The sequence below is a fragment of the Pteropus vampyrus genome, unplaced genomic scaffold (genome assembly GCF_000151845.1).
Source record: "Pteropus vampyrus isolate Shadow unplaced genomic scaffold, Pvam_2.0 Scaffold29, whole genome shotgun sequence".
Classification (NCBI taxonomy): domain Eukaryota; kingdom Metazoa; phylum Chordata; class Mammalia; order Chiroptera; family Pteropodidae; genus Pteropus; species Pteropus vampyrus.
The window spans coordinates 5,575,489-5,589,785 of NW_011888810.1; the positions used below are offsets into that span (position 1 = coordinate 5,575,489).

The 14,297-nt window shown below is 41.3% G+C and overlaps 1 pseudogene; it reads right to left on the bottom strand.

Moving 5' to 3' along the window:
- Positions 1 to 14,297, bottom strand: part of LOC111737630 — a 24,154-nt pseudogene that overhangs the window by 3,247 nt on the left and 6,610 nt on the right.

Genomic DNA, 14,297 nt, shown 5'->3' on the forward strand with positions numbered 1-14,297 from the left:
ACAACCTGTTAATTTCAAAGGACTTTATAAGTTGGCTGTAATTCACATTCTCAGAATTGGGAAATCTGTGTCTTTTGAGATAGAATAATTCTTTTTCTTTTCTCTTTTCTATTTTATTTTTCTCTCTAAAATATCAGAATGCTATTTTTCCAGGTGCCATGTGGCTCTTTGATAACACACAGGCTGCTTTAGTTGTATTTAATGAACATTATCGCCAGCTGCTCAGCTGTAAGAATTTTTTTTTTTTTCATTTTGGGGGGTGATGGAGAGCCTCTTGTAAGAAGTGCACTCTGAATGCCACAGTCTCAATCATTTATGTTCTCCTGGGTACCAAGGTCTCTGTACTGCAGGGGGCATAATCACTCCTTATTTCTCTAAGCATGTGAGCAGATAAAGTTCCTGGTAAGATTGTCAAATGGCCACAATACCTGTTCAGACCCCAGTTACCTCTTTGTATTGCCCTTTGTCCCCTTCATGTCCACCCTACTGTGATGGAAGGTTGACCTGTGGATCTTGCCTAGTTGCCTAAGAATCGAGAAATGGGACCTAAAGCTGAGGAGAAAGAGCCATCATAGACTAGATAACTACAATTAGATACCGGACTCTCAAAGAAGACTCCAAGCTGTCTCCTTCCTTGCCAGGCCCACACACACAGGTTAGGAAGAGTGGTGGTGGGGTGCTGCCTCCATGATTTTCCACTTACATTCCAGCCTTTCAAAGATTCTCCAAGACCATCCTTTATGAAGTATAGAGGCTTCAGGAAGACAGCTGGGCAACCTCTTTCCCTAGCTGGATGTATCTGTTCATACAGGACTGGCTTAAGGAGTGAGAAACAGAACTTGTGACGGGCAGCATGAAGGAAAGAAAATAGAGGGCAATGTAACCTCAGTAATTTTGTAGGGTCAAGGTCATGAGAGTGTCCTATGGATCAAGAAGAATCTACTGAAGAATGAACTGGTCTTGGGTATCCTTGCTGGCTTTATCTTATAATCCATAGTTACTGTAAATTTCCTTTTTGGTAACACAAAAAATCAATTCCAGGTGGGTCGTAGATCTACATGTGAGAGATAAAACATTAATGATTCTAGAATATAATTTAGGAGGGTATCCTCATGATTCAGTGACCGGCAACAGTCTCCTCACCAGGACACCCACACACTCACACGGCGTAGATGCTTTACAGTGCCAGCTGCTTTACAGTTTATTTCATACTCAGACAACCCTGCAAGGTAAAAACAACTCCCCACTTCTGAGTCTCAGAAAATTAAAATTCTACATCTGACTGGCTGCCGGCTTTGCAAACCTGATGAGTATGTGATGAGAGGTTTGATTGGAGTTCTCATCTGAGCTCTCATCTCAACCCACAAGTTTGCTGCCATGATATCTGTAGTTAAAATCAAGGCTCTTTTCAAACTGAAGTGTTAGATATTCTCAAATTATGAGGAAAAAATCTAATATTCATTAAGCACCTATCATGCCGGGGACAGAGCCAGCTCATTTATACGCATCACCTTGCTCAGTCCTTACCACAGTCCTAGGAGGCAGATGCAATTATGCCCATTTTTATAGATGATGAAACTGGTCGTTAGAGAAGTTAAACATCCTGCCCGAAGTCACAAAGCTAGCAATTAGAGGAGCTAGGATTGGGATCCAGGTGGTCATCTTTATTTACTATCCATGAAGCAAAAAAGGTAGAGGTTATTTGGCTTAGAAAGTTCCCAGAACATATGCTACCCACTGCTGGCCTCCACTATGGGACACTCTCGGTTTTCCCTCCATGTAACTACAGGGCTTCCATGTTCTTCCTTTTCAACAGCCATTCAAAGGATTATTTTCCAGTTAGACTGAAAGATGGTTAGGGCTGGATTCATTTGGCTTTTGGAATTTTTTTGCTGGATGATTTTAAATGTCATGTCTAGCTGCAGAACTATAGATGTTGTACGCTTGATGTTTCAGAACAGTGCTCAGTGCTTCGTTTAGAAACAGATTTAAATCTTCAATTTTATAAGAGTCATAGAAATGGAATAAATATAGAAGAGTGCCATGGGACATAGCATTATATTTATTTTGTTGTTTTAGGAAATATTTCTTTATTGTCTAAAAATAAAGGTTCAGAAGCAGAATGCATATCACTGACGATAATCATTTATTCTACTCTGATTCAAACTTTCATATTATTTGTCCTTCCTATTCCCTTCCATGATTATAGACAAACATTTCTGTGAAATCTGTTTTTCATTCAGTCTATGTCTGCGTGTCTGTCTATCTCTGTAAACATCCAACACTCAAGATAAGAAGTAGGTGGTAGAAATGCGATTGCTGACTTGAAGATGGAGAGGACCATGTGAACATCACAAGAAGGAAATGAATTCTGCCCCCCTCTCTCCTTCTATAATCCAGAATTGTAGAAAAGGTTCTTCCCTTAGAAATGGGAGTGAACTTGATGGGCAGTGATTGCCACCCCTACGGGAAAGTCTCATATACATTATCACAAATTAACTTCAGAGAGAAAGATGCTGGGATAGTAGGTAAAAACTGGAAATGGTCAGCCCTGGATTGATAAACCTATCCATGACTTTAATAGGAAATAGTCTTGTGTTTTAAATTATTTTAGGTGTTTGGTTGACAGTCACTAATGAGTGTAGCTCCTTTGAGAAGTTGTTAATCCTGGATTGGGAGCCAGAAAATAATAAAGTTATGTGGCTGCTGAACTATTTATTAAGAAGGATGAATCTAGTCGTGAGAAATTTAGAAGCTTGGGAATGCAGGGTGGTGGTAACCTGTTGAATTAGTGTATTTCTTTGAACTTTTAGCTTACCTCAGGGAGAAACATGGCAGGGTGAGCCTAGAGGCAAAGTTTGTTCAGATCTCCCTGTGAGGAAGGACAGCCAATAAATCACAGAATGTTTGAAGAGGACAGTCTCCCTGGACCCAGAAACTTCAGGCGGCAGGACCTGCGAGCATATGCCAAGTCTGTGGCGTCTGTGCCAGAAAGAGGACAATAGCTAACTAACATCAGACAGCTTCGGTTCGATGGGTGGGAACTGGAGTTAAATTTTAAAAAGTGGTGCCTGAAACACCACTTGCTGGTTTAGCATACCTATTCTTGATGAAGGGGTCTGTTTTTTTTAACTTTTGTTTCACATGTTATTTAAGGATAACATAAGTATTTGGCTAAAGATAAGGTTTTTTTTTTAATTAAAATGAATTTTATTGAAAAACAAAAGCAGCAAAGTAACAGGAAGACCTGACGAAATTAACTGGGTTTGAAATTAGATTTTGGTGGGTTTGAAACCTTGATTTGCCATTTCTTAGCTGGGTGACCTTAGTCAGATTACTTATTTTGGTTTCAGCCTTCTCATTTGTAAAATTGGTACAATGATATCTATTTTTATGGTTGTTGTAAAAAATGGATGAAATATAGTAAATGAAAAACCCTAGTTCAGTGCCTGAAACTTAGTATGTAATCAATAAACAGTTTTGTACAAATGAATATTACTTCTCTTGGTTACATACATCAAGCAGTTATATTTACCCCTGAGTCCCTTCTCCCTGGCTGGCACCATCCTTTCTAACAAATACAAAACTTACAGGTATAGAGTTTATGAAGAAACAACCAATTTCTTGATAACTTATTTGATAAATGTATGGTATTTTATTAATAGCAAATTCACTGCTCACAGCTTCAAAACTTACGTTAAGTTACTTTCATCAACTTTCCTATTCCCATCATAAAATGCTAGAGAGATCTGTATTGAGTAACAATTAGAATTAGTGAGAGATCATGACCAAGTCTTTAACACCTCATAACAAGAGGAAAGTTGGACACCTCTGGGGAGGAAAGAAAGCCCTCTTTTACCTCCGTTAACCAGGTGAAACCCCAGTATTCTGCCTGAATAACAAAAATAATTGAAGTTGCATATATATGTCACAAGAAAATAGATACTTCTTTGAAAATTTACTTTAAAAATAACTCAAGAGATGTGTAGGTGTAGTCACAACATCAAAACTCGATTTCATAAGGGACAGCTTGAGAGAGAGAGAACTCACTGTACTGAAAGGGTGGGAGAATCTAGGCCATCTCATTCCACCTAACTCCCAGTTCCCAGAGCTCAGTGCCCTGGCATGGAGGTGAGGTCTGCAAGGCACTGGTGGGACTCAGCTCTGTCTGTGCTCAACTGAGCTAGCCCACGACCGGGTCCACTGTAGACAAAGCTGATGGCTATATTTCAACCAATTTATCTCTTTATTCTATCCTATTCTTGTTGACACTAATATTTGCAGCCAGAGGTAAAGGTCCTTAAATACTTTCTACAGCATTTCATTGTTTTGCAAAATCGGAATAACACCAAAGAGGGCTGTGGCTGCAAAAACTGAAAAATGACTCTGCATAGCTTAAATGTAAAAGGAAGTTATTTCAAGATTACTGGGTAGCTCATCAGATTGAAAGAATTGGAAATCAATTAGGCACAATATCAAGGCAGCTCTAAGAATCCAGTGGCAGAAGTGATTGGTCAGTCTCCTTTGAAGAACAGTATCCAAATGGCTTAGATTCAGCTCCATTCCCATGGTGTGTCATTCCTCTTGAGACTCGAGTTCTGGGAAAGGATGTCGAATTGTGGGGAGGGGAAGAGTCTAGGGCACTGTGACTGACACGACCGAAGGCATTGATTCGTTTTGCAAAGAAAAACCAGAACACGTTACTTAAAGCACATTAGAAGTATTCTGGACAGGCAAAACCCGACTACAAGTCACATCACACTGGCAGGTAATGATTTTTCCTGGAGTAAAGCTTTCCCAGTAAATCAGTTGCTAATGATGAGTGAAGTATAACAGTAGCTAATTATCTGACCAACGCCTCACTCTTATTAGAGCTCATCAATGGCAGGCCACTTTGGCATAGATGATTTTACAAAAAAAGGAAAAAAGAGAAACGAGTAAGGAAGAAGAGGCAGAAGGAGGGGGAGGGCAGAGAGGAAGGAAGAGAAAAAAGTGGCTCAGATCATAGCCTCCGTAACCCAGTGAAGGCTAAGGTGGTAGGATAACTAAAGTCCTTACGTCTGCTCTGCGTACAATGCACTTGACACAATTCTCTCGTCATGCCAGGTGGTGGATGGAAGAACATACAGAGAGCCTGTGCCCAGAAAGAAATTTTTCTAGCTTAGCCTTGTCTACCGGAAGTATAACACCAGCCACAGAAGTAATTTTAAAAGTTCTAGTAAGGGACATTAAAAGATAAGTAAAAAGTAATAGGTGAAAATATTTTAATAATATATTTAAGTCATTATGTCCAATGTAAGTTCAATATGTTATCAATAGAAAATGTGAATGACATGTTACCTTTTATTCATACTATATCTTTGAAACCTGGTGTGTACTTTACAATCTAGCATGTCAGACTAGCCACATTTCAATCGCCACACGTGGTTAGTGGCTACCAGACCAGACAATAGAGGTTCAGGAGAGTGTGACATTCTGGCTTCACTTGGAAACTTCATCGTAATCGTATGATTATTGTACAATTGTATCTGGGGGGCATGAGAGTAAGGTGTTTTGGTTTTCTTTTATTTTAAGCAAAAATAAAGGCAAGCACACCTTTTTCATTCCGTGTTTACCCAACTAAGATGGCTCGCTTTTGTTTCTGATTCACACTGTAATTATTATTTTCCAGTCCTTGTTCTGAGGAGAAATCAATGTTCTGCAAAATTTCAACCATGCTTACTTGGAGACAAAAGGGAGGACCCCTAAACAGAGGAGGAACACGAGACCAGATGAGACTAAGTAACTCGCCCAAAGATTGCAGGCTAAATGCTTGCCAGGCTGGGATCGGAGTCTCGTTTGTCTCGTCTGCAGTGCGGCTATCATTCTGCATCCTACTCGCTGGGAGGGTAATCGGGCCCATTTCTCCAAGTCCTCACTCCTTTGCTATAGATCTTGGTGTGTAGCTTACTGCTCCCTGAACCTCCAAGTGAGCATGGTGGTCAAAGGACAGCCGCCCTGCCCTGGGAGGATAAGAAATGACACTAGGACTAAGAGGAAGCTGCCTCTGCTTCTTTGTCTGCTCTGCACAAAGGCAGTCAGTTACATCTACTTCCTTAGCAATTTTGTGGCCTAATGACTAAGCGTTTGATGATGTGCACATTTTAAAGCTTCATTCTCTTGCTTACAGAGAAGCCATCTGTGGGGCACAGGGGAGCTTGGAGAATGACTCTGTTTTTATTGGACTCACGTGGCTCCAACTCAGAGGCTGGTGTGGATCATTTGTAATTTTTTTTAAACAGCAGTTTTTTTCTCAGTATGAGCATAATATATGCTTAATGCAGAAAATTCAGGAAACAATAGGTCTGTATCACAAACACAAATAAATAAATAAAAATCATCTGTATTCCTGGCAGTCAGGAAAAAAAAAAAAAAAGGCTCAAAATTTTGAATTTTCATGTATTTTCTTCTGGTGTTTCTCCTCCCCCCACCCAAATATATGCATATAACATATAGAGTTTATTGTTTTAATGAGATTATACTGTACAATTTGTTTCATAACCTACTTATTTTCACCCTTTGCCTCATTGAGTCCTCTGGGTAAATTTTGGTTTCTGGTGATTCTCTTGGATCTCCAGGGTTGCTTCACACATCTCCTTTCTCACTGGCCTCATGATCCAGCTGAGGCTGGGCCTGGTGCCCTGGGTCGCCCTGGAGAGGACGCATAGACCGGCCACTCTCACTCCCATTGGCTCTTGAGGGACGAAGGACTGAGTATTTCGACAGGTCGAATTTTCAGAGTGTATGAAGGCTTGCTGTGGCCTGTTGGACAGTTGCGTATATGGCTAGAAGCATGTCTAAGAGCTTCTGTGGGTGTGGAAGAAGTATGTTTACCACTCTGGGGCTCTACAGGGAATGTCGGAGGGAAACGATGAGTTCATCATGTGTGAAGAAATGCATGTCCTCAGCCCACTTTGCAATGGGCAGACATGCTTATGTGAAATCTAAGACCCTGCCATCTAGCCAGCACATGGCTGGTCCCCTCTAACCCACAACTAACCCCAACAGATCCAAGACAGTCCAGGCAACAGATGGTGAGACCTAGCTTTCCCCGCTTTGGGGACACAGAACCCACGCAGGCCTTCGGAAGAGGCGTGTGTTGTCCAGGTGGTACGGGGGGTCGGGGGCAGTAGGCAGTGATGTGGATGCATGCCTGTCCCTGTGAGTTCACATTCCTACTCTTTGCTGGAGCAAACACTCAAGAAGCAATTAATTAAATCTTCACACTAACAAGCGCCAAGGAACAGTAAACATTTCTTTCACTAGTTTTTTCACAGATACATTTGTTGACCTACTCCCAAAATTTATCATAACACGTTGTGCTGATGACTGCAACAGAGAAGCAAGGGGAGAGAGATTTTTCAGTTTGCTAACACATGAATAGTGGTGTCTCTGTCTTTTTCTTTACTTAAAAAAATGTACTGTCTACAAATAGAGAAGATGGCGCAAGTGTATGCATAGATAATGATATGAATTTTGCTCTTCATTTGTTTAGGAAAATCAGCTCTGTTTCAAAGAAGATATTTAAAGAAAAACAAAAACGCTTCTTCAGAGTACTTTTCTCCTGTTGATCACCTTCTGATTATTGACAGTGAGCTTTGCCAATTCCCTTTTCCCAGAAACTTTGTGCTCCTGTCAGGATTCTCTCCAGCAGTGTTCGGCAGAAGTATTGATTGTTCTTTCCCTCAGCAGAAGAACAGCCAAGCCCACCTTCAGCGAGGCCACTCTGGCTCTTGAATGTTCAACATTCTATCATTTACATACTGTGTGATTCTGGGCAAATCCCAGCACCTCCAGGAGCCAGATGCCTCACCTGCAAGATGGGGATGATGCTATCTGCTTCATGCGGCACGGTGTGGGTACCACGAGGTTGCAAATGTGGATGCTCCCAAGAAAGTGCACAGCTTATAAAAACCTCCAATTAAACGTATCATCCTTTTCTCACTCAGAACATAAGTAAAAAAATCCTACCATTTATCAAGCACATGATGTGTGCCAGGCGTCTAACCGGGGTGTTGTTTAATCCTTGGAACATCAGAGCAATCCGATGAAGGGAGCGTTACAAACTCATTTTGCAGATGAGGAAAATGAAATTCAGGAATTTGGTTCTGCTCCCTTCCCTAGAAATGAAAGAGCCAAAACTGCAAGTCGGATGCGCGTACTTAGGAATGGAGCATCTCAAGCACTGCACTAGAGTTCTTTCTCAGAGGAAGATCTTGTCTGATAACATCCTAAACTAGTGTGTGTGTGTGTGTGTGTGTGTGTGTGTGTGTGTGTGTGTGTGTACATGTTACTACTTGGGAGTAAAATATGAGTAAATGGTAGACACTCAAAAACACTACTTTCTATGAGTGGAAATAAAAGTCAAGGAATAAAAGTTAAGGCTAAACCTGTTTCCATAAGGAGACGCTGCCTGTTTCCCAGACCTCTATGCTTCACAGCAGGTGGAGACCCAGAGCTGCCCCTGGTTCCCTTCTGCCTGGCGGTATACTCCCTCTCAGAGGAGAGGAACCCAGAGTGCCAGGTCCCTGGGATCCTCTGCCCTTCAGAGGCACCTGACCACTCAGTCCCTTGCTACACCAACTCAAAAGCTCACTGGAGAGGTCGCAGCACATGCTACAAAGCAGCGTTTACTCCCACGCCGACTTAGAGAAGTAGTGAGCAACCACTAAGAGACAGTCCTTCTCCACATGATCAACACATGCCACCTGGGCTTTGACCCTTTGAGAACAGCCTGTTTATTTTCATTATTTCACTAATACACAGTGCTTTCTCTGCCACAAAAATGCTCCGAGAACCTTTTCTTTGAATCAATGAATTCCTTCTTCGGTCAAGCCCTGTGCTAGAAGCTGGGGATTCAGTGGTGGCCAAAACAGGTGATGTGGATATTAAAGACAATATTTCAAATCAGTATTTGTAAGAGATCTATGCAGTTAAGAGAAATACAGAATGCTATGTAAACACATGATAAGGGAGCTTAAAAGAACCCAGGAAGTGTGTGTGTGGGGGGGCAGGGGGGTTGAAGGATAATAATTTCCTATTGCTGCTATAATACTTTACAGTATACCCGATGACTTAAAACAAATCTATGGCCAGAAGTCTGAAATATGTCTCAAGTCAAGGGCTAAAGTCAAGGTTCTGGCTGGGCTGTGTTCCTCCTGGAGGCTCTAAGGGAGAATCGAGGTCCTTATCTTTTCTAGTAGTTGCTTCATTCCTTGGTTTGTGACTCCCAGCCAGTAACCGCATCACTTCCACCTCTGCCTCCATCATCACATCTCCTTCTCTGACTCTCCTGTCTTCTACTTTCCTTGATCAGGACCCCTAGATTTCATTGGCACCACCTAGATAATCCAGGATAATCTTCCCATCGCAAGATACTTAATTTATTCACGTCTGCAAAGTCGCTTTCGCTATGTAAGGTAACATATTCACAGGTTTCAGGGATTAGGATAGAGACATTGTAAGTAGGCCATTACTCTGCCTAGCCCATGGAGTAAAGGAGGAGTTAAAGAAAAGGCAACCGGAAGATACAGTATTCAGAAGAATTCTCAAGGAAAAAGTAAGCGGGAAGGAGGTGTAGTGAGCAGCAAGAACACACCATCCAGAGAGAATGTCTCATGGAAAAGTCCAGAGGAAGACAGAGAATGAGAACACAGGAGCTCGAGACCAACTCATGAAGGATTTGACTGTGTTCTCAGACGACTGAGGAAGAAAGATTTAGGTAAGGAAGGGGTGGTCTACATCTGTGCTTTAAAAGATGACTTCAGTGGTTCTCTGGGGAATCAGATTACAGGGCAAGAATGAATTCTGGGAGGCCATGGCAGTGAGAGGGAAGAGAAGATGGTGGCTTGTACAGGATGGTGGAGTCGGATTCAGAAGATATTTAAGAGGTGGAGTCCACTGAGATAGGCGATAGATCACTGGGTGGGTGAAGGTGAGGTGTCGGGGTGACCTCGAGGCTTCTGGTGTGAACATCTGGTTGACTGGCAATAACTACATGAAGACAGAAAGCTTTAAAGGAACAGAAGGTATGTGGTGAGAGTTCATGAATAAAATTTTAGACTAACTTAAGTTACCTTTTTGACATTCGAGTTCATCTGTTGAGTAGGCATACTGATATGGAATAAAAGTCAAGGCTAAACCTGTTTTAGAGACATTTATCAGGCAGTATGACGTACTGTAAGAGATATGATTTGGAAGCAAAGGTTTACCAGAGCATGTTTTTCCAACAACTCTCTATGTGACTGGATCGAGTCACATAAATCCTCAGAGCCTCAGTTTCTTCATCTTTAAAATTAGTAGTAAAATTTCTTGTCCTGCTGATAATACCAAGTTGTTCTGAGAATCAAATCATAAGATAAATGTAAAGTGCTTTGTAGCCTTTAAATGCTTTATAAATGTTATTTTGATGCTTTTTAATAGAAATACTTATTAGGATACCTAAATTCTGAGAAAGCGTATTACCATTGTTGATTATAAAATAATCCTAATCACATTTAATATTTTTTTTCTCTCCACATGGTTTAAATAATCCCACTTCCTAAATCTTCTGAGATCCCACATTCTAATTGTTTGATCACTTCAGTGGACAGAGCTACTCCTGTACGAAATCCCTAGGAAAGTAGGGAGAGGTAGGAGTCATGTGATGAGGCAACAGGAGATTGCTCAGGGAAGAGGAGGTCAAGAGAACATTCCTTGAGTGTCTACTATCTGTGTGTATCTCATACTGCCTTAAAAGATGGGTGTTCTCTTTCAAATGTGCTGTTAAGGAAGCAGACTTTTTAGGGTAGTCATTGACTTTGTTAAGAACACTCAGCTGGTGGGTGGTGCAGCCAGCAGCATCCGGTGCCCATGCTCTCCCACCATGCTCAGGGGAACTTTGGTGCCCTTTTGCCCCCCCGGAGGTGCTCACCGAGATGACACTATTTTGGTTTCAAAAAAGAATCCTGACTGGTACTCACTAAAGTTTTAACTTAGCTATGAGGTTTTCATCTCAGAGCAGAGCTCCTTGAAGATGAAAATTCGCTTTCGTTGTCATTTTTTAATAATCAGAAAATTCCAGTAGATATAAAATACAAATTTTTAAAACTGAATCAAATGACCCCTCTCAGTGTCATTTCTATTACAAAAAACAACTCAGAAACGGCAATGTTCCCTCTGGCAGTATTTCAGATGGAGAGAACTTCCAGAAGAGCAATTAATGGAGTGCATTCTGGAGTCTAAGGGAGCACTGTCAAATCCAGCTCCCTACTCCATCGACTCATAACTCTTGCTGAGGCTGGAGCTCTTCTCTAGAAGGCACTTTTCCAAGTTCTGCATCTGCCCCTGCTCTTGGTGAACACAACGAGGCTTAAATTCTGTAGTCTGCCAAGATATGGAGTCATATTTCCCCTCTGCTTTCTTTCCTCAGAAAAAGCAGTTCAATGCATGAAATTAAAAAATGCAGCAGATGCCTGCATTTTCGTTTCTAGCAGCGAAGTCTGGGATACTTGCCCTCCTATAGCAATTAGGCTTCTTAATTGCTCACTTCAATCTCCAGTAATAACTTACATCTTAAAATGATTTCTAATGTGACATTTTCCTGTATAGATACAAGATAAGATGCTGACGCTCACTTTGCATTTAAGAAGAAGTTGTGACTGCAGCACTTGTAGCTTTGGAAGATATAGGGAAATAAGTCATCGTTGCATAATTTATTCCCAAAGCCCATTATAACAAAAAGCCTCTGATAATTCAAGTTCATATTAAATTTCTGCCATTCAGACAAAAAACAATTTGGGCAAATAAGTGCTCATTAAAATTTATTTAGAGGGAATAGTTTCCATCAGGATGTTTCATTATTTAAGAAGAAAATAAAAGCCTATGCGGTAATATATAATGCTCACACCAACATGGCATTTCAGATAAATTACATTTGGATAAAGATAAACGTGTTTGGGTTTGGAAGACTGATTGATTCTTGCAGGTACTATAGTTGCATAATTATAAGCCAGGTTGAAAGAAGTTACTATAAAACAAGGATGAGCCCAAAGAAATCCACCAACAAGCTAATACAAAAATTATTCCATGCTGGCCTAATTTTTGTTCCTTTTGGAATTGAGGTTTTGGGCCTCCATACCAGGGGAACAGGCCCATGTGCATTATTGGGAGTCTGTGGGTAGTTAAACGGCTAGACAGGTAGCATAATGGGTGAATGGGGAATGGGCACCCTGAAGAATACCTGCCCTAACTCGGTGTACCGCATGCCATTATTTTTAAGGCACAGAAAGGATGACTTGGTCCAGATTTGGGGTTTGGCCAACCAGTGAGCGGTAATGAAATTTAAGGAACCTACACATCTCTCTTAAGGAGTTGCATTTTCTACTCACAAGTTTGGTTTGATAACTTCCTTTCACAATGCCTCACAGCCAGCTTAGTTCTCAAGATGCCCACCTTCTGCGTCAAGTCCCTGTGTCCAGGGACTCAGATGATTTAGCTTTCTAAGTTCCGGTACTGATTCTAATGTGTATGTGTGGGTTTCCCCATATCAACAAGGAATTCTCAGATATCAGCTAGGTGTCCTACAGTTCGACTCCATTCTGACACTATCTACCCAGAGACAACATCAGACAGGTTCAGGGTTCAGTCCTACAAGACTGCCCCCCATCCCCAATTTCAGATACCCATCGTAGGCCTAGTTTGTTACTTGCATTTTTGACCATTTGGCTATAAATCAGAGGTTCCCAAGATCTCCTTCTCAGGTATGATTAACTTGCTAGAGTGGCTCACAGAACTCAGGAGAAACATTTTACTTACTAGGTTGCTGGTTTATTATAAAAGGATAAAACTGAGGAAGAGCCAGATGGAAGAGATGTGCAGGGCGAGGCCCGGGTAACCTGTGGAGCTTCCGCCCTCTCTGGGGTGCCACTCTCCCAGCACCTCCACACCGCCAACCCAGAAGCCTCTGAACCCCGTCCTTTTAGGTTTTTATGGAGGCTTCATTTTATGGAGATTGATTAAATCACCGACCAGTGGCAATTGATTCAAACTCCATCTCTTCTATCCTTCCTAGAGAAGTTCAAACCCTCTACTTCTGTGGTTGGTTCCCCTTCCTTTGGTTACCTAAGGGCTTTCCAAAAGTCACCTCATCGACATAATAAAAGATACCTTTATTGCTCTTATCACAGGAAATTCCCAGGGTTTTAGGAGTTATGACTTAGGAACAGGTCGAAGGCCAAATGTGTTTCTTATTATAAGTCACAATATCACACTTTCTATCTCCCTGTTCAAGTCTCATGAGCCTCCTTTCTGCCTCCACATCTTCCCCAAGTGGTATCCTCTGTCCACAGCTTCCCTGGTTATCCTTGCCTTTTTGTTGTTCCCTCTGCTCCTGGAATCCAACATGTTCACAGACCCTCCCTTTACCTAGCAGGAAGCATGTGGATACATCGACCTTTTCTACCAATTGCAGTTCCAGCTCTTTTCTTACTTCCCAGACCACGTGACTGCATCCAGCTGAGCCAGAAGAAAGAATGAGCACAGCCCAGGCAGGGAGAGCACTCACTGCAGGATCACTCAAAGTTTTGAGACCTGGGTCAAGGAATTCCATTAACTGCTTCAAGCTTCAATTTCATCATCTATGGAATGGGCATAGAAAATACCTTCCAGGGAAATTTTGGAGATGAAGTGAAATAATGTATAGGAAAAGGCGAGTAAGTTGCTATTGATTCAGCATTCATTAAGCAACACCTTACATGCTGTATAATACACAGTGTTTCCTGGTGCTTGTTCTTATCCTCACAGTCTGCCGTCTGGAATGTATGCTGTCAGCAGTCAATTAATGTTAACTGAGAATGACACTGCTAAAAAAACAAATATTTTCTTTATTCCGTGTATTAAATAGTTACCTTCTTCTTTACTCAATTGTGTATATGATCGACATTCATTTAAAATTCTAAGTAGGCTGCCTGCCATAGTTTAGAATTTCTGAACGACAAGGGCCAAATCAGGTTATCTCATACAAAGAAGCATTTGGTAAAAGCTTCTGATGAATTTCAACCTCATGTCATTTAGCGTATATTAGGAGGAAGTCTCATATACCCCATTCACAGAGTAACGTTTGAGATATTTAAGATATGAAATATGTGCTTATTCAACTCAAATAGACAGTTGCTCTAAGTTAAACATCGATATCATTCTCTTTCATATTATTTCCCAAGTTAACTATCTGCCGGCTAACTTAAACTTCAACAAGAATAATCATGGAATGTTGTAAGACC